Raw genomic sequence first — 21,371 nt, 5'->3', positions numbered from 1 at the left:
TCTGGGCTAGGGAACTGTTTTAGTCAGCTTTTTCAGTGCCATGACTACAAGCTCTGACTAGAGAAATTTTAGGGGAGGAAAAGTTTATTTAGGGGCTCACGGTTTCAGAGGTCTCAATCCATAGATAACAGGCTCCATTCCTCAGGGCTCAGGGTGAGGCAGGATATCATGGCTTGAGAGACTGATGGAGGAAAGCAGCTCCTATCATGATTAGTAAGCAGAAAGAGAGACTCCACTCTCCAGATACAAATATATACACCAAAGGCACACCCTAATTTCCACCTCCTGCAGCCACACCCTACCACCTTAGTTACCACTTAGTTAATCCCTATCAGGGGATTAATTCACTGATTTGAGTTAAGACTCTCACAATCCAGTTGTTTCTCCTCTGAACAATCTTGCATTGTCTCACACGTGAGTCTTTGGGGGACACCTCACATCCAAAATATAACATGGACTCTAAGATTACTTTCAACTCTGGTGAACAATTTTCAAGTCTCTCCAAGTTTCTGAGCCTTAAAACATTTATTTTGTCATCCACCTTTCAATTCTGCCTTTCCTTTGCTGCCTTCATTCTATGCTTTTAACTCAATTATGCCATCTTCTGCCCCCAACGAAAGCAGTTCTAAGAGGAAAATTTATAGTACTGTGGCCTACATTAAAAAATTAGAGAGATTCCAAATAAATAAGCTATGCTACACCACATAGCCTTAGGAAAAGAAAAAACAACTAACTCCCAAACCAATAGAACCAGAAATAATTAAGAGCCACAAGTAATGAACTTGAGAATAAGAAAACAATATACAGGATTTGTAAGCAAAAAATAACCAAAATGGTTTTGGCACCATAATGAAAGTACAAATAACTGGGATGGGAACAAACTTCATGAATTAGCTATGCCTTTTATTCAGCAATGGAATCAGGCAGCAGAGTGCTCACTTTCTGGGTAGAAAATGGCACTGATTACCGGGGAGGTCTAGGTTTATATAGGTTACACACTGGGAGATGACTTAACCATTGAAGACTTTAATAGGACCTATCAGTTTGTGCATTCAGGAAACAGGTTGAAAGAATTTGAAATTAATTTTTACTGGGCAAGGATGATAGGTCCAAAGTTCAGCATTCAGCACTTATCTCTTTCCCTCTAAGGTCTATTGTACTGTCACAGACTTTGATTTTTAGGCTGGATTGATATCACATTCCCACAGTCTTGTCACTGGAAAAGCATGTTTTGGGAAAGAATCAATGTTATCAATGTACTGCCTTCTTCCTCCCTCCCTCTTCCCAGGCCACACTATTTAGGGGATGTCATTTGTATATCCTTCTGGATTAATGCAGAGTTGGTTTTTTGAAGAGATAAATAAGATTGACAAACCTTTAGCCAGACTAACCAAAAAAGTGAAAAGAAGCAAATCAATAAGATCAGAGATGTAAAAAGGAGATATCCCCCAAAGACCCTTCTGAAATCCAGAAGATTATCAAAACCTATTTTGAAAATTTATACTCCAATAAACTGGGAAATCTGGAAGACATTGAAAAATTTCTAAACACATGTGACCTGCCCAGATGGAATCAGGAAGGTACAGAAAACCTACACAGAACAATATCAAAAAATGAAATTGAAACAGCAATTAAAAGCTTTCCAAAGGTTTATAAAAGCCCCTGACTGGTTGGATTCTCAGCCAAGTTATTCTCAGTCACCTTTACAAAAAAAACTAACACCAGTCTTCTTATTATTGTATGAAATGGAAAGAGAGGGAATACTCCAAATGACATTTTATGAAGCCAGTACAATGCTGATACCCAAAGCAGACAAAGACACATCAAGGAAAATAAACTATAGACCAATACTCATGAACATAGATGCAAAAATCCTTAATAAGATATTAGCAAAGCACACTCAAATATACATAAAAAAATAATACACCATGATCAACAGGTTTTAATTCCAGGGATAAAAATATGGTTCAACATTCACAAATCAATAAATGTAATTCATCACTTAAACAGAATTAAAAGCAAGAAGCACATGATCATCTCAATAGATACAGAAAAGGCCTTTGATAAAATCCAACACCCATTCATGTTAAAAATGCTGGAGAAGCTAGGGATCAACATTGTAAAGCCCACTTATAACAAACCCAAAGCCAACATCATACTGAATGAAGAAAAACCAAAATCATTTTCTCTAAGATAAGGAAAAGACCAGACTGTCTAGTCTCACCACTCCTATTCAATATAGTCCTCAAACATTAGCCAGAGTGATCAGGCAAGAAAAGGAAATCAATGGGATGCAAATAGAAAAGGAAAAAGTCAAACTCTCTCTGGTTGCCAATGATATGATCATATATCTAGGAGACCCCAAAAACTCCACCAGAAGGCTCTAGAGCTGGTAAGTGACCTCACCAAAGTGGGAGGATACAAGATCAACACCCATAAATCAAGAGCTTTTCTGTACACCAACAGTCATTCAGCTGAGGAAGAAATTAGGAAAACTATCCCATTATAATAATCTCAAAAAATATTAAATACTTGGGAATTAATATAACCAAGGTGGTAAAGAGCTCTACAATAAAAAATATAGAACAATGAAGAAAGAAATGGAAGAAGAGCTTGGAAGATGCAGAGATATCCTGTGTTCTTGGATAGGCAGAATGAATATTATCAAAATGGCCATGCTACCAAAAAGCAATATAAAGCAATATACAGATTCAATGCAATGCCCATCAATATACCAATCACATTCTTCACAGAATTAAGAAAAAACAATTCTTAAATTCATTTGGAAGAATAAGGGACCCAGAATAGCCAATGCAATACTAGGCAAGAAAATCAAAGCAGTAGGTATCCCAATACCTGATCTGAAATTATACTGCAGAGCTGTAGTAACAAAAACAGCATGGTATTGGCATCAAAATGGACATGAAGACCAATGGAGAAGACTAGAAAGCATTGAGACAAATCCACACACCTATAGCCATCTGATATTTGATACAGATGCCAAAAATACATCTAGGAGAAAAGACAGTCTTTTAAACAAATGGTGCTAGGAAAACTGGATGGCTACATGTAGAAAGATGAAATTAGACTTCTCTCTCTCACCCTGCATGCAATTCAAATTGAAATGGATGAAAGACTTCAGAATTAGACCAGAAAATTTACATCTGCTAGAAGAAAACATAGGGTCACTCCATCATATAGGTGGTGTCACTGACTTCCTTAAGAAGACCCTCAAAGCATAAGAAATGAAATCAAGAATCCATAATTGGAATGCCATCAAACTGAAAAGCTTCTGCACAGAGAAGGAGACTATTAGGAGTATGAAGAGAGAGCCTACAGAATGGGAGAAAATCTTGGTCAGATACTCCTCCTATAGGGGATAAATATCCAGAATATATGAAGAACTCAAAAAACTTAACATCAGGAAACAAAACCAAAAAAAAACACACAAATAACCCAATCAGTAAACAGGGGCAAAAAAAATTAAACAAAAACTTCTCAAAAGAAGAAATAACAAATATATGAAAAAAAATATTCAACATCTCTATCAAACAGGGAAATGCAAATCAAAACTAAGATTTTTATCTCACTCTAGTCAGAATGGCAATGAACAAGAATACAAATAACACTAAATCCTGGTGAGGTTGTGGGGGGAAAATGTACATGGCGGGACTGCAGACTAATACAACCACACTAGAAAACAGTATGGAGATTGCTCAGAAAACTAGTATGGAACCACCATATGACCCAGCTCTCCTACTCCCTAGTATTTTTCCAAAAGATCTAAAATCAGCATACTACAGCAATACAGACACCTCAATGTGTATAAGAGCACAATTTACAATAGCTAGCATATTGAACCTGTCAATAGATGAATGGATTAAGAAATTATGAGATATATATATATATAATGGAGTTCTACTCAGCCATTAAAAAAAGGAATAAAATTATGGCATTTGCTGGTACACAGATGGAAACGGGAATATCATGCTAAGTTAAATAAGCCAAACTCAGAAACATGAAGGTCAGATGTTTTCTATTATATGTTGAAGCTAGAGTAAAATAAAGGAGAGGGGGCAGGTAGGATAGGATAACAAAGAGAAAGGAAATATCAGTAATGTAGAAGAAGGAGATCAAGCGGCAGAGTGAAGGAATGGGTAAGGAAAGGCAATACAGAATGAATTATTTAAAAAAAAACATGATACATGAATATATACATATACCACAGGGAAATTTACTTTATTGCATAAGTAAAAAGAAACAATCAAATATAAATAAATAGATGAGCAAAATGGAGCCTAGAATAGAGGAAGGAGTGTAACAGAGGAGAGGGAGGACAGGAGGGAAAAAAAGGAGGAAGGAAAAGGGGGATCATGAATCAAAATTGAATTCCATGTATGTGTAAGATTGTCAGGATGAATCCAACTATGATGTACTATAAAGCTCTGAAAAAATTTAAAAGAAAAAATTATGTTGAAACTAGCTGGGCACACTGGCACACACACCTATAATCTGAGTTACTTGGGAGGCTGAGACAGGAGGATTGCAAGTTCAAGACCATCCTGGGCAACTTAGTGAGACTGTCTCAAAAGTAAAAAGAGCTGGTGATGTAATTCAGTGGCAGAACATTCCTGGGTTCAATTCCCAGTAATATGCATGTGCACATTCACACATACACACACACACACACACACACACACACACAGAGAGAGAGAGAGAGAGAGAGAGAGAGAGAGTACTAGGTCCCTGTTTTCATGCAAAAAAATGTAATCTGGTTAGTTTGTGTAAAATGTTTCAGGGGAAGAGGGTGAAGGATCACAATGGAAACTGGTTTTGCTCAGATTTTAAGAAGGTCTCCTCCTTTCCCCTCCAAGATTAAAGACTATAGTCCCTTGATTTGCATTTATAATCTGTCAAAGACATGGTAAACACAGAATATATTCCTCCATTACTTTTTGTGAAGGTGCACAACATAATTATCCATAATAAGCAAACCATTAAAGAAAAGGAATCTGGGTATGAAATATATGTAAAAACAATGAGACTCTGTGGCATTTTTGCATAAGCCTCCCCCAGTCAGCCACCTCTCTCTCCCTCCCCATCAATGTGGTAGATGCAAAGATCATACAAAGGTGCGTGCAGATAACGATTAGCAATCACCCTGCACAGAAAACTGACTCAACAGTGAGTAGGTGCAACACACACCTCATGTACTGTAGCTGTGCGTTACTCTTAGTGACAGGCAAGGAGAGATGGTCAGGGACACCACTAGCTTGCAGTTGTAGTTATGCTTAAAGCAAGTATGCTCTAGACTCTGCAGGAATGCACAGCACAGAGTGGAAAGAACCTGTCATCCACACATTCCTGGGAGACCAGGAGGCTCCATACATGCTCCCTGGAGATAGAAACATCCACAGGATAAATTACACATTAATTTAACGTAGCCTGAGTTTTGTACACAATCCCCTACTCACCACACATGCTCATGCTTTAGCAAATATAAAATATTTTTAATATACTTACAACAACCAAAAACTAAAGAAAATTCTCTCCCCCATGTCATCAGGCTAAGTGGAGAGCACTTCCTGCTTCGTGATAAGCATTCTCTGATTCCCTTATGGGTGACATCAGCAGGGCCACGTGGAGGCTGAGCTTTGCCCCGTGTCTGGAGGTAGTAGGTGGAAATCCAATGCCCTCACTGGGGCCAAGAAAAATCCAAACTTCCTCCCTCACCCACAAGCAACAAAGTTGAACAGGTCGATGCTCATTGGTATTCCACTTTCTATGCCAGTGGCACATCAGTGAGGCCAAGCAAGGAGCTGAACTGAGGTGCACTGCTGCCCATGCCACACTAGGCCAGCAAGGTCACCTGGGGAGCTTATCATGCACTTCCACATGGGATGTTAGTATACTGAGCAGCATTTCTTAGTCTTTTTCTCACATTTAATATATAAGTTATAAGAAGATCATAAATAATTCACATCTTCAAAAAAAATCTGTGTGTAGATTTAAAACCTCAGTAAACGTGTCAGGATTCTTTTATTTTAAGGAGTTTAAAGACTTTCTAATTGACTTGATCTTCCAAGGGGATAAATTCCCCTCAGGTAGGAAGACTTTACTCCTAAAAACAAATTATTCTTCTTATTAAAAGAGAGGATTTAAAGGTTCCCAATATCAAAAAAAAATGGCAAATGTTTAAAGAGATGGAAATACTAATTAATTGGATTTGATTAGTACCATTGAATACATTGAGCAAGGGTTTAAAATGTCAAAAGAATGGGGTCACAAAATTCTTTAGCTCAGGGGAAACATGAGGCATGAGACTACAGTGACCAAGGTCACTATAACCTTGCATAGCAGATTTCTACAGACATCCTGATGCCATGAAGATAATTAATAACCCTAATAAAGGCATTTCCTGCTATGGCAATTCATACCTGAAATGTATAACATCAATGACAAATGACCAATCCGTGTCCTACGCTATTCGTATAGATCAATGCAATTGTAACAACCAGTTTGCTGTAAACTTCTTGTCCATTTTATTTTTTGATATATTAAAATGCAGACCCTTTGGATTTCATTTTGGTAGAAACTTATTTTGGCAACTAGAATAAGTGTTTGCCTTGGGTGGCAAGACACTTTGTGGCTTAAATAAACCATTCTTACACTTGGTTTACATCAACTTGCCTTTTAGGGTAACACTTTTGGTTACCATGAATGGACCCCAAAATGACTATACTTGACTCCCTAGTAGCTCAATTTAAAAAAAGAAGAATTATCTGTCTTTGCATTAAATCGAGTACTGTCAACATTTAAGATTTTTGGTCTGTTTTATTTTTTCTTTGTTTTACTCTTTTGTTTTTCTCAGTATACTCCCTTAACAAGAGAAAATTATATTTTATTTTTGTATTAGTTTTCTAGGTCTACCATAACAAAATACCACAGACAGAGTAACTTAAAAATTAGAAACTTATTTTCTCAGCGTTCTGAAGGCTGGAAGTTCCCAGTCAAGATGTCATCAGATTTGTTATCTTCTGAGGTTTCACTGCTTGGTTTCAAGATATCTGCTCCTTTCCTGTGTCCTTGCTGGTTTTTTCTCTGTGTATGTGCACTCTTGATGTCTATGCATCCAAATTTTCTCTTCTTATAAGGATTCCAGTAAAATCAGATTTTGGTACACCCAAAAGCTTCACTTAAATTAATCACACTAAATACCTAGTATGTAAGTACAATCAAAGGATGAAGTATTAGGGGGAGGAGCACCAACACCTGATTTTGCAGGGACATAAGTAAGCCCATAACAACCACTGTTCACTAAACAAGGTAAAGTAGAATTTCACTGAAATATCAGTGTCAAAACTTGATGAATGTGATATCATGTTTTATATTTCTGAGAGTAAGAGGTTGTCAACCATTCATCAGCATGAAGTCACGTGCTGCTTAGAATTTCTATGGTATACTTTAAAAAGATACTACTTTTGACATTTATAGATATTCCTATATTACAGAAAATTCAATAATTTATCTTGCCTTCAGTATATGGCTTTTTATATGTAAGGCATTTTTTTAAAATGTCTCAGAAATTATGAAAAAGGTTTGTCAAATTATAGATATTTTGTATTTTCAAGTACTGTTTCAGAATGAATGAATGGACTGATGAATAAACAAACTGTGACTATTCTACTAATAAGGTATATTTCCAGCTGGGATTGAGACTTAGAAGTAGAGGGCTTTCCTAGCATGAGCAAAGCATTGAGTTCTACCCCCAGTTTAAAAAAATAAAATAAAATAGAAGGAAAGAGAATATTTCTTAGTTATTAGAAAATTCTATCCCATTTTCTTTTTTCCATAGTCTCATGTATGTGTGATAACTTTATACTTTAGCACTATATTATTCCTTTAATTGAAGTTGCACCTAAAGAAAACATAAAATTAAATTCATATGTTAAAGAAAATAATATATGTACAAAATACTCTTAAATGGCAATGAACTCAACTACTTACATGTGTGATCACCAATTCTCCTGATTCACTGCAATGACAGCAACATTGAAACATATGATAAAGTTTGTACAGGCACAAGCAATGACAGTTATGTCAGAACTACCAGCAGGCCAACAGTTAAGATGTCACAGAGTATAATGTGCATGCTGATTTAAAGAAAGTTACATGAAAAGAAGTGTGTTTCTTAGTATCCCTTGAGTATGATCTATCCTTTGAAAAATCATTACACTAACCATAGAGAGCACTTTCTAAACATGTGCCACTTCATTTCAGCTGCACCACACACTTTGAAATGTTCTCCATGCAGACACTAAGACTGAGAGAACATAAACACAAAAATTGCAAGAATCTGGAGCCAAACCAGATCACATGGTACCAATTCCAGTGGTCCTTCCACTTTGGGATACTTGTACCAATATGGTGAAAACACAGGATTCAGGGCTCTTCCAAGTACCACTTGACATCTAGAACCTCTGACTCATCTTTCAGGTATGCAAAATTAGAAAAAAAATCATCTTACCTCCTGCAGTTCATGGAAATTTGTTGTTATTTAAAGTACAGCATTTCACAAATTTCACTATAAATTATTCATGGAACCCTTAATATTTTTCCCAGATCAGTTAAAATGACATAGACAAAGAACAGAGGACTTCAAAACAGAGGAGGAGAAAGAAAGCCATCCTTTGTGTGATTAATAACACATAAATTCTTATTGTGCTTTAAAAACACCCACTCTTTTCCCTTGCAAATCCCCATTTCCTAATTAACTATGTACCACACACACTTCAACCACACCACAGACATGTTGGTCTATTTTCTATCCCTCATAATCATCAAGGTTTTTTACTGCCTCTGGGACTGTGACCCAGCTCTACCCTGTGAGGGAAATAGTCTACAGGTGACTGTCTTCCTCTGTCAGTGCTGTCTCTGCTCATATGCCACCTCCTCAAAAAAATCCCCTCATAATCACCCATTCCAAAGTAAAACACAGTGACTTTCTGTACCATCATCTTAATTTGAAATTTTGTATAGCATTTTCTGATATATTCACATGTGTGTGTATATATTTTTTGCTTATCAGCTACCTCACCCTCCTGCCCACCTGCACCTCCTGTGCACCTTACCATAGAAAATTAGCCCTCTGAAAGCACAGGTATTTTCTGTCTTCCTCACCACTGTCTTTTTTATGTTTAAAACTGCCTGGATGCTTTGATGTCTAAAACAGAATATATTTTCAGTCTATGCCTGCTGACTAAATAAACTACATCATCTGTATCATATAAAACTCTGAAAAAAAATGAAAGTGAAGATGTTAAAGAGAAAGACCTGGTTGTTAATGAATTAAGATTACAAAACCTATTTGAATAAAGGGCAAAAATTCCTCTACTGGGAGTTGGTAAACATTTGCAGCAGCAAACTGCTTGTAAAGAAAGATAACAGAATGTCCTCCTACTCACATTTTTGCCCAGAAGTCTTAGAGGTAAATTTAGAGGAGGTTCCCTTTATCCTGGCTGGTCTGAGTGGCTACTTCATTTCCTGTCCTTAGGAACTGGAGTCAAAAAAAAATTTTTTTGGCCTCACTATATCACATTCCCTTGAGGCTAAAGAGAACTGACCAGAGATCCATATCTCTCCCCTTTATAGAAACAAAGAAATTTGCCAAAACACAGTTTCCTACAACACTTAACAGTGGTTTATTAAATGGATAAAGAAATTACTGACACTAAGACTGCCAAATCATTATCTCCATGACCTACATTTTCAGGAATTTGACATATGTCCTTGTCAAAATCTCACAGCTGTGCTGGAGGCATAGTTCAGCAGTAGAGCTTGTATCTAGCACATACAAGGCCCTGGATTTGATGCACAACAAAGGAAAAAAAGATTTAAAAAAATAACGATTTTATCATTTCTGAGTTTATTATCATTCAACTTTTTCTATTTAAAACTACAATTTCTGTGTGGCTCAGTGGAAGTCAGCTTGCACAAAGAGCTGGGTTTAATTCCCAGGAACTACAAAAATAGATAAATAAATAAAATAAAAATACACACACACACACACACGCACGCACACGCACACATATATGGAATTTCTGAAAATAAACTAAAAAATGACAGAATGAACTATTCTTTCTACTCTGAAAGGATGATGGACTAACTCACATCTACATATTATCTTCATTTATGAAATAATTTCTATAATTAATTTAATTTTGTGTAATTTAAATCATTTGCATTTATTCTTTTTACTATTCTCTCCATCATTCTTTGGGTAGTGGTTGCTGCTATTGCTGCTGGGTTTTAGTGCTGGGGATCAAATCCAGGGCTTCATGGACATTTGACAAGCATTCTATCACTAATCTACACCCTTCATGCTTTTAAATATCATTTGCCCAACATAAGATTTGACATGTATAAGAAACAAAGTTTCTGTTTAGAAGAGCATCCTTTTCTTTTTTTAAAATTAATTAATTTATTTTAATTAGGTATATATGACAGCACAATGCATTTTTTATAGTTTATTAACTTATCTTTATTAGTTTGCCCTCCTTTTTGTTTCAAAAATTATGGTTTTAAGGATACAGATCCTGCATTTTCTTTTTTATTTTTTTATTAGTTACACATGACAGTACAATGATCTTGACAATTCATATATTTGAATCAAATGGGGCATAATTTCTCATTTTTCTGATTGTACAGGTTGCAAAATCACATTGGTCATACAGTCACCCATATACATACAGCAATAATAATGTCTATTTTATTCTGCTGCCCTTCCTATCCCCTCTTCCCTTCCCCTCCCCTCCCATCACATCAGAAGAGCATTCTTTTCTTTGAAGTGTTTCTCAGTGCAATATGGACATCTTTGTTTCTCAAACTGTAGATGACAGGGTTCCTTATTGGTCCCACAACAATATAAAAATTTGTGGATACTTTAATCTTGATCCAAAGACCCAGTAGGAGAAGGTGTAAGGTACATAAATGCTAATGCTCCAAAGAAAAGAGAAACAGCAATAATATGAGAGCTGCAGGTACTGAATGCTTTAGACCTGCCCTCTGTGGAACAGATGCTGGAAATGTTGGAGAGGATCAAGGTGTAAGAAATGAAAATGATAAGGCTAGGCCCTATAACATTGACACCCACCACAACGAAAACCACCAGCTCATTGATGGAGGTGCTTGTGCAGGAGAGCTTCAGGAGAGGAGGGATGTCACATATGTAGTGACTAATGATGTTGCTTTCATAGAAGCTGAGTCTTACCATGCATTCAGTGTGGGCCATGGCACCCACAAGCTCCATGGCATACACACCCACCATCAGCAAGAGGCAGACTTGATGGGACATGGTGACCTTGTAAAGCAGAGGCTTACAGATGGCCACATATCGATCATAGGCCATTGATGTCAAAATATAGCACTCGTCGAAACAAAGAAGCAGAAGAAAAAGAGCCAAGCCATGCACTCTGCATAAGAGATGATGTTCTGATTTATATATAGCACATCAGCATTGGCGGTGGGGGGGGGCTGGGGGGGTGGGTAATGACGGATGAGTAGCAGAGATCTGTGAAGAAAAGGTTGAAGAGGAAGTAGTACATGGAAGTGTGCAGGTGAGGATTCAGAACAATCAAGCCCAGGTTCCCCACCACAGAGACCAAGTAGGTTCCTAAGAAGAGGAGGAAGAGAGGCAGCTGGAGCTTTGGCTGTTGTGTTAAACCCAGCAGGATAAACTGGGTCACTTGAAGAGCCATTGCCTGAGACCATTCCCCCCTGAGACAAGTCTGTGAGAAAAGAAGAAATAGTAACATTAAAATGAGAACCCAGCTCTCTCCACCCAGACCCAATATAATGAGACGGAGACCCAGATGGGGAGATGAACTCAAGCTCACCTTTATCTGTGTCTGTTTTCTCCATTTTATAATCTTCAAGATATATAAAATATGAATATTTTTTAAAAACACACAAGGCAATTTCTGAGAGGATAAGGTTCATCTCCCACCCACAGGATCAACGGTGGTCTCAGCAGGGAGCAGATGAGGTTTTTCAAGGACTCTCTGGCTCCCACAAATGAGGTTTGGAAGAATAGCAGGATAGGTACAATTCAGCACTCACCCTCCTGCATCAGGACTTCAGGAGAGGCTCTTGATAACACTTCTGCTCTATTCTCAGAGAATGATAGATAACTATGATAAATTTTAGAGGGGCACAGCCCAGAAAAGAGTTTTTCTTCTTTTGATGTTATTGCTTTTGTTTGGGATGAATTTTGGACAGAGGAATTCAGCACACAACCCTCAGTCTTTCAGGCTCTGAGAAGCTATGAATTACAGAACATGATTTTGATGGTGGCTTTGCCCACTGTGCTATTCATCCTACAAGGTAGTAAATAGGTTCTACTGTTACCATAAAAGCCATCTACTAATATGACCCAAGAGGTTTTATGAGTTTGGAAATACTAGGGGCCTGATTAAAAATTTGGAAGACCTGTTTTCCCCAGAGATCAGGTTTTGCAGTTAAAAGATCTTATCCAACCTGTATCTATCTATATCTATCTATCTATATCTATCTATAGATAGATAAATAAATAGATAGATACAGATATAGATAAATATAAACAGATATCTATAGATAGATAGATAGATAGATAGATAGATAGATAGATAGATAAAGATATGTGTCTTCCTTCAATATATGTTCCCACATACATTTGAAATTAAGCTCCATAATTCATGGATTTTTTCTTTGTTCTTCAATCCTGTTTCTTCAGCACCTGTTATTGTATCTAGCATGTACAGTAGGTAGTTAAGAAATATTTATATAGTAAAAGTTGGATGGTTGAGGATGCCTTTCCTATTTTTCCTGAAACCTGTACTGGATACCAAGCAGACTTTTTGCTCCACTGGCAAAGGCTTATGTACTATAAATGCTTTTATTTGTAAACAAGAATGCAGGGCAGGAAAAACATCACTAAGACAAGTAAAAGCCACTGCTGGACTTGTAAAAGGTCATCTAGGAGCCCTCCAGGTCCAAGATGATGAGCTCAAAGAAAGATTTCAGTTAAAAAAAAATCTTATCTATCCTACATTTACAGTTCAGTTCATGATAATAACATGAAGTATCCTCCCTGAATGTCACCCTGAGGACTTGCACAGGCTGTCTATAAGGTCCCAATAGATCAGAAGCAAATTTGAGTAAGTGTAGCAGAGGAAACTCTCAGTTTCCTAAATCAGAACCCACTCCCTCTAGGAGGGCATTGGGAGCCACTCAAAGTTTTTATTTTTATTTTTCTTTATTTTAGTCACAGGATTGAAATAAGCACAGTGCTGACTTAGAAGAATTGTATGGTGGCATTGGTAGGAATGACCAGTGTTAGAGAGATGAAAATAATGTGAGGTAATAACAAAAGTGAATGAATTAACTGAACAGGCACTTCACAGAAGAAGTAATACTAATGGTCAACAAATATATGAAAAAATGTTCAGCAATTAGAGAAATGCAAATTAAAACCACACCAAGATTCCCTCTCTCTCCAGTTAGAATTGCAATTTCAAGAATACAAGTAGCAATAAATGTTGGCAACGATGTGGGGAGAAAGGTACACTCAGACATTGCTGGTGGGACTGCAAATTGGTGCAACCATACTGGAAAAAAATATGGAGATTGCTCAGAAAACCTGTAATCCCAGCGGCTCCAGAGGCTGAGGCAAGAGGATAATGAGTTCAAAGCCAGCCTCAGCAGAAATAAGGTGCTAAGCAACTCGGTGAGACCCTGTCTCTAAATAAAATACAAAATAGGTCTGGGGGATGCTGGGGTTGTGGCTCAGCAGTAGAGCGCTCATCTAGCACGTGCGAGGCCCTGGGTTCAATCCTCAGCACCACATATAAATAAATAAATAAAATAAAGGTATTGTGTCCAAGTACAACTAAAAACTAAATTTTAAAAAACTGCTTTTAAAAAAAATAGGCCTGGGGATGTGGCTCAATGGTCAAGGGCCTCTGAGTTTACATCACCCTTGAATCACAAGGGCCTCTGAGTTTGTATCCCTGCTACAAAAAAAAAAAATATATATATATATATATATATATATATATATATATATGAAACTTGAAACCTTTATGTTAACAAAGTATACTAAGCTCAGAAAGTCAAGAGTTGTATGTTTTCTCTCATATGTGAAATCTGGAGAGGAAAAAGGAAAAGAAAGGTGTGGGGGTGTGGGGGGGTCTTTGGGAAAATTGGGAAACTGGTAAGATAGAGGAAAGAGACCTAGGAGTGGGGGAAGGGGAGGAAAAGGGAAATATTGGGGATATTGGCCAAATTGTAATATTATATTTTGTGCATATACAAATAATGTCACAACAAAATCCCACCATTATGTACAACTATAATGCACAAACAAAAAATGGAAAAAAAGAGTCAGGAATGAGCAAAATATTCTGAGGCACATCTCAGAGAAAGAATGACTATTTGATAAGTAATGTGTAAGTATAATGTGACTGTTATGCAAACAGAAGAATGAAAGGGAAGAGAGAGTTTTGCAATACAGGACAAGGTCCAAATATCTCTATATTCACTCCAGGTTTGTTCATATTCATACTGGTGGTTTTAAAGGTGAAAGAATGACCTTCATCCTAAACTCCAGTTTAGAATTATACATAAAAAGTCTTCTGGCATCATGATTTGCTAAAATGCAAATTTCCTGGGAACATTTCATGTTCTTGAATCACATAATTGAGAGTTGTTAACATTTCCATAGAAAACACATTTTTTTGTTCTAATTAGTTTTACATGACAGCAGAATAGATTTTGGTTTATTGTACATAAATGGAGCACAGTTTTTCATTTCTCTTGTAGTATAGATGTAGAGTTGCAACATATGTGCAGTTATACATGTACTTAAGGTAATGATATCCATCTCATTTCACCATCTTTCCTACCTCCATGTCCCCTCCCCTCCCTCCATTTGCCCAATCAAATTTCCTCCATTCTTCCCATGCTGCCCCCACCTTCATTATCGATCAGCATCCACTTATCAGAGAGAACATTTGGCCTTTGATTTGGGGGGATTGGCTTACTTTGCTTAGCATGATATTCTCCAGCTCCATCCATTTATCTGCAAATGCCATAATTTTATTCTCTTTTATTGAGTAATACTCCATTGTGTATATATACCACCGTTTCTTTATCCATTCTTCTATTGAAGAGCATCTAGGTTGGTTCCACAGGTTAGCTATTGTGAATTGAACTGCTATAAACATTAATGTGGCTGGGTCACATCAATAGTATGATGATTTTAAATCCTTTGAGTATAGACCAAGGAGTGGGATAGCTGGGTCAAATGGTAGTTCTATTCCAAGTTTTTTAAGGAATCTCCATACTGCTTTCCAGATTGGTTGTACCAATTTGCAGTCCCACCAGCAATATATGAGTGTACCTTTTCCCCACATCCTTTCCAACACTTATTGTTGCTTGTATTCTTGATAATTGCCATTATGACTGGAGTGAAATGGAATCAGAGTAGTTTTGATTTGCATTTCTCTAATTACTAGTGAAGTTGAATTTTTTAATATATTTATTGATCAATTGTATCTATTCTTTTGTGAAATGTCTGTTCATTTACTTAGCCCCTTTATTGATTGGGTTATTTATTCTTTTGCTGTTGAGTTTTTTTAGTTCTTTATATAGCCTGGAAACTAGTGCTCTACCTGATGTGCATGTGGTAAACATGTTCTCCCACTCTGTGGACTCTCTCTTCACATTGTTGATTGTTTCCTTTGCTGAAAAGAAGCTTTTTAGTTTGAATCCATCCCATTTATTAATTATTGATTTATTTCTTGAGATTTAGGAGTCTTGTTAAGGAAGTCAGGACCTAATCCAACATGATGAAGATTTGGGCCCTCTTCTGTTAGGCATAAGGTCTCTGGTCTAATTCATAGCTCCTTGATCCACTTTGAGTTGAGTTTTGTGCAAGCTGAGAGATAGTGGTTTAATTTCAATTTACTGCATATGGATTTCCAGTTTTCCCAGCACCATATGTTGAAGAAGAGGCTATCTTTTCTCCAAAGTATGTTTTTGGGGCGTTTGTCAAATATGAGATAACTGTATTTGTTTGGGTTTGTCTCTATGACTTCTGTATCATTGATCTACATGTCTCTTTTGGTGCCAATACCATGCCATTTTTGTTACTATAGTTTTGTAGTAAAGTTTAAGCTCTGGTAATGTGCTGCCTCCTGCTTCACTCTTCTTGCAAAGGATTGCTTAAGCTATTCTGGGTCTCTTATTTTTCCGAATGAAATTCATGATTGCTTTTTCTTTTTCTAAGAGGAATGTTGTTGGGATTTTAATTAGAAATGCATTAAATCTGTATAAGGCTTTTTGGTAGTATGGCCATTTTGACAATATTAATTCTGCTTATCCAAGAACATGGGCTATATCTTTCCATTTTCTAAGAGCTTCTTCAATGCCTTTCTTTAATGTTCTATAATTTTAATTGTAGAGGTCTTTTACCTCTTTTGTTAGATTGATTTCCAAATATTTTTAGACTATTGTGAATGGGGTTGCTTTCCTAATTTCTCTTTCAGAAAATAATGTATAGAAATATAATTGATTTATGGGTACTGATTTTATATCCTGTTACTTTGCTGAATTCATTTATTAATTCTAGAAGTTCACCTGTGGAGTTTTTTTAGATCCTCTAAGTATAGAATCATGTCATCCACAAATAGTGATAATTTTAGTTCTTCTTTTCCTATTTATATACCTTTAATTTCTTTCACCTGTCTAATTGCTCTGACTAGAGTTTCAAGGACTATATTGAATAGAAGTGGTGAGAGAGGGATCCGTGACTTTTTCCAGTTCTGAGAGGAAATGCTTCCAATTTTTCTCCATTTAGAATTATGTTGGCCTTGGACTTAAGTTTTACAATGTTTAAGTTATGTTCCTACTATCCCTAATTTTTCTGGTGTTTTAAACATGAAAGGGTGTTGTATTTTGTCAAATGCTTTTTCAGCATGTTGAGATGAGATGATCATATTATTATCTTTAAGTCTATTGATGTGATGAATTACATTTATTGATTTCCATATGTTTAACCAACCTTGCATCCCTGGGATGAACCCCACTTGAGCATGGTGGTCTATCTTTTTAATACATTTTTATATGCAATTTGGCAGAATTTTATTGAGAATTTTTGCATCTATGTTCCTCGGGGGTATTGGTCTTAAGTTTTCTTTCCTTGATTTGTCTTTGTCAAGTTTGCCACAAGGAATATTTGATCCCTTCATAATTTGCGGGATCTTAGAATAATAAAAGTTGCTTGTTTTCATAATAGTTAGCCTTCCTATTATATTAAGTAGAAAAAAATAATTGGGAAATTTCCAAATAATTTAGGGGTTTTTTCCCCCTCTGCTATTTTTCCCTATGCTTTTCCCCACATTGGTTTCATTAATCCAATGGCTTCAATATCAATGAGAATGACCCTTAATTATTATTTTTCATATTCTGATCTTTCTCCTGAGCATCACTTAGCCTTTTTATGCATTCCCTACAGCCTATTATCCAATTGTTCAAAACTGAATGTATAATTTTTACCGTATTTCCAGTCTTCCTGATTTTTCTTTGTAGTAACACCATAATTTATCCAAATACCTATGCTAGTATTGGGGGAAATTTTATTGACTATATCTATTCTCTTTTTGAGAAGTCCTCCTGAATATTCCCTTACAATGTCTCTTACAGATCTTTGGGGTTTTTTTAACTTATGAATATTTTATTTGTTCTTTTTAGATATATATGATAGATGTCAGTAAACATGCTGACATCAGACATCATGAAGCTATATTTTGACTTATTGTACATACATGGAATGTAACTTATTCTAATTAGGATCCATTCTTGTGGTTGTACATGATGTGGAATTTCACTGATGTTATATACATATATGAACATAGGAAAGTTATGTTTGATTCATTCTACTATCTTTTCTATTCCCATCTCTCACCCTGCACAAAATTCAAAGTGGATCAAAGACCTAGGAATTAGACCAGAACCCCTGCACCTGCTCAAAACAAATGCAGGCCCAACACTCCAATATATCAGCTCAGGAAATGACTTTCTTAACAAGACTCCTAAAGAATAAGAAGTAAAATCAAAAATCAATAAATAGGATGGTATCAAATTAAAAACCTTCTTCAGAGCAAAGGCAATAATCAATCAAGAGTGTGAAGAGAGCCTGAAGAATGGGAGAAAATCTGCCACCTGCTCCTCAGACAGGGCGTTAATATCCAGGCTATACAAAGAACCTATAAAACTTAACACTAAAAAAACAAACAGCCCAATCAATAAATGGATAAAGGAACTAAACAGACACTTCTCAAAAGAATAAACATGAATGGTCAATAAATATATGAAAAAAAATTTCAACATCTCTATCAGAGAAATGCAAATTAGAACTACACTGAGATTTCATCTCCAGTCAGAATGGTAATGGATAAGAGACTTTATTTTAAAATGGCAATTTCCAAGAATGCAAGTAACAATAAATGTTGGTGAAGATGGACTGAAAGGGGTCTGCTCATACGATGTTGGTTGTGGAGAGTGGATGAAATCCCAGTCATGGGCTGATCCTGCAGTGCTGTAAAAGCCAAGTCTGGGAAACATTCCTTGCCAAAAGGCAAGGATCTTAACAACCTTGATACTCGACACTAATATTTAGCAGATGTTACAGTAGGCTTCCTGGGTGCAGCAGGATAGCTGCAAAAAAATGTTTCTACCTCTGTAACTTTTTAGTATACAAAGAAGCCTTTTGAAAACACATAAGTCTTAAACAATTTATAATATCCCTGTAGCTTAACTTCCTGATTATGAGACCCAGTATAATATGCTTGCAGAGCTAGTTTGGGGTTACTGTTCCTCCACCAGAGTGCAGTGTCCCACCTAGCTCCAGCTTTATTTGAAAATGTCTCTGTGTTTTCTTTGTCTCTGTGTTTTTCTCCATCTCCTGTCACCCCTACTGTGGGGAGCCACTCTGAATGATTCATGACTTCCATCCTGAAGGCTTTCACCAGTCACTACATTTCATAGTGACCTGGACATTGTCCCGGTTCAGGAAATTGAGGGTGTGTCTTCAGATGTAGGTGTGTCACCCATGGCATTGAGCTACACTCACCTATTCCTTTGAAATACTTGACCTGTTTGGGATAGAATGTTCCATGGAAACACCCTTTGTGTGTCCCCTTCTCTTGCTCTGCCTTTGGGTGTGGCCTTCCTAGATGTCAGTCAACCTGCCAACAGCAGACATCATGAAGCTAGACTCAACCCCCTGAAACCTGACCCCTTGCCTAATTTGAATGGCTTCTCCCCCCCCCCCTCACTGCGGACCCTTAAGGTCAGAGGAGCTATCACAGGACCCAAAGAAAAAGGTATCTCTGTCTCCTGTGTGATTGTTTTGTGCAGCCCTGTTCACCTGGAGTGACTCTGAGTGTTTTAGTCTCGAGAAAGGCGAGAGCCTACTCAAGATCCTTTGTGGATGCTGTACAAGTCATAGCAGTTGGTGGGACTGCAAAGTGGTGCAACCACTCTGGGAAGCAGTAAAGTAGTATGGAGATTCCTCAAAAGCCTAGGAATGAAGCAACCACTTGAGCCAGCTATTCCACTCCTCAGCATATATCCAAAGGATTTAAACTCAGCCTACTATAAGGATGCAAACACCTGAATGTTTATAGCACACAATTCACAATAGCTAAGCTATGGAGCCAACCCATGTGCACTTCAACAGACCAATGGATAAAGAAAATGTGGTATATATACACAATGGAGTATTACCCATAAAGAATAATGATTTTGACCACCAGGGTAAGGGGTTGGGGTTCAGTGCCAGGGCTGAGGGAAGAGTGGGAGGCACTGGTGCAGGACAGGGAGAAAAGAAGCTACGACTAGTCGCCTAAAGGCGTTGGAGTAAGCCAAGACCAAACCAGTGGAGCTGCCTCCAGAGCGTTCCCATGGTGGCTGCTGGGGACCCTCATCATGACCATGATACCTCTGCTGAAATGTAGATGAGTCCAATCACGACCCCCAGTTCGAGCCTATAGTTTCACTCCCTGAGCAAGAATTTAAAACACTGGAGGAAGATGAAGAGGAACTTTTTAAGATTCGAGCAATTTCTATTTGCTTCATAGAATGATCTTCCAGAATGGAAGGAAGGAGGCACTGGTGATGTCAAGCTCCTGAAACATAAGGAGAAAAGAACCACCGGCCTTCTCATGAGGAGGGACAAGACCCTGAAGATATGCGTCAACCACTATATCACGCCAATGATGAACTGAAGCCAAACGCTGGCAGCGATCGTGCCTGGGTTTGGAACACCCGTGCTGACTTGCTGATGAGAACCCTAAGCCAGAGCCGCTGGCCATTCACTTCCTAAACGCTGAGAATGCACAAAAGTTCAAAACAAAGTTTAAAGAATGCAGGAAAGCGTTTGAAGAGAGAAAAAAGAAAGGACTGGGCAAAAATGATAATGTTGAAAAAGTGACCCAAGAGCTGGAAGCTCTTTCTGTGAAGGAGAACAAGGAACCTGGAGAGAAGACCGAGGAGAAATCGGAGAAGCATTGAGTCGTCTTAATTTATTTTCCTTTTTCTTTTTCTTCTTTTAATTTTGCCCTGCCCTTCTTTTTGGGTTTATTTTTATTCTGTTATGTTTTCATAAGGATTTTATATAAAGAACTGAATTCCAACATTCAGGGGTTTTTTTTAAGTTTTTACCCTATTGAAGATGACTTGAGAAAATCCATTCCCAGTCATGAAAATGTACTGTGCTAACTTTCTTTCCCACGGTGGAAACACTTATTTACTATCATCAAAAATAGTGAATAAAAAACGCATTTGAAACCTGGGGAAAAAATAATAATGATTTTATGACATTTGCCAGTAAATGGATGGATCTGGAGACTGCAATGCTAAGTGAAATGAGCCAGTCCCAAAAAAACAAAGGTCAAATGTTTTCACTGATATGTGGAAGCTAACCCACAGTAAAGAGGAGGGGATTTAAAAAAAAAAAAAGGAATAGAAGTTCAGTGGATTAGATGATGGGGAATGATGGGAAGGTAGGGTGGGTGAGAAAAGAAAAGATAGTGGAATAAATCTGACATATGTACATATATGAATACACCAGTGAATCTCACCATCTTGTATATCTACAAAAAATAATTTAAAAAAAACTATGGTTAAATGGCAGAAAGATCAGGAGAAGGATGGAAGCAGGGGTGAGGTTAGGAGAGGAAAAAGGAGAATTACTAGGGACAGAATTAGAACAAGGTATATTCCCTGCTTTTAAAATTAAGTCAAAATGGATTCTACTGACATGTATAACTAAA

At 37.1% G+C, this 21,371-nt stretch overlaps 1 long non-coding RNA gene and 2 pseudogenes across 1 annotated transcript in view; 1 reads left to right on the top strand and 2 right to left on the bottom strand.

Annotated features, from left to right (window-relative positions):
- Positions 1-5,612, bottom strand: part of LOC124085216 (uncharacterized) — a 41,383-nt gene extending 35,771 nt beyond the window's left edge. Inside the window, exon 1 of the long non-coding RNA XR_006849375.2 lies at positions 5,524-5,612. This is a non-coding gene — a long non-coding RNA (uncharacterized LOC124085216). The remainder of the gene's footprint in view (positions 1-5,523) is intronic.
- Positions 5,613-10,821: 5,209 nt separating this feature from the next.
- On the bottom strand, positions 10,822-11,769 carry LOC124085158 (olfactory receptor 8B3-like; annotated as a pseudogene).
- An 8,231-nt stretch (positions 11,770-20,000) lies between these two features.
- Positions 20,001-20,610, top strand: LOC124085157 (ran-specific GTPase-activating protein-like; annotated as a pseudogene).
- Positions 20,611-21,371: the final 761 nt, after the last annotated feature.

This window comes from Marmota monax, unplaced genomic scaffold, assembly GCF_021218885.2.
Source record: "Marmota monax isolate L192 unplaced genomic scaffold, Marmota_monax_Labrador192_F-V1.1 WCK01_AAM20220418_F8-fsc00062, whole genome shotgun sequence".
In the NCBI taxonomy this organism is placed as follows: Eukaryota; Metazoa; Chordata; class Mammalia; order Rodentia; family Sciuridae; genus Marmota; species Marmota monax.
Note: the sequence above shows the minus strand (reverse complement) of the source record. Positions and strands in the feature narration are given on the sequence as shown.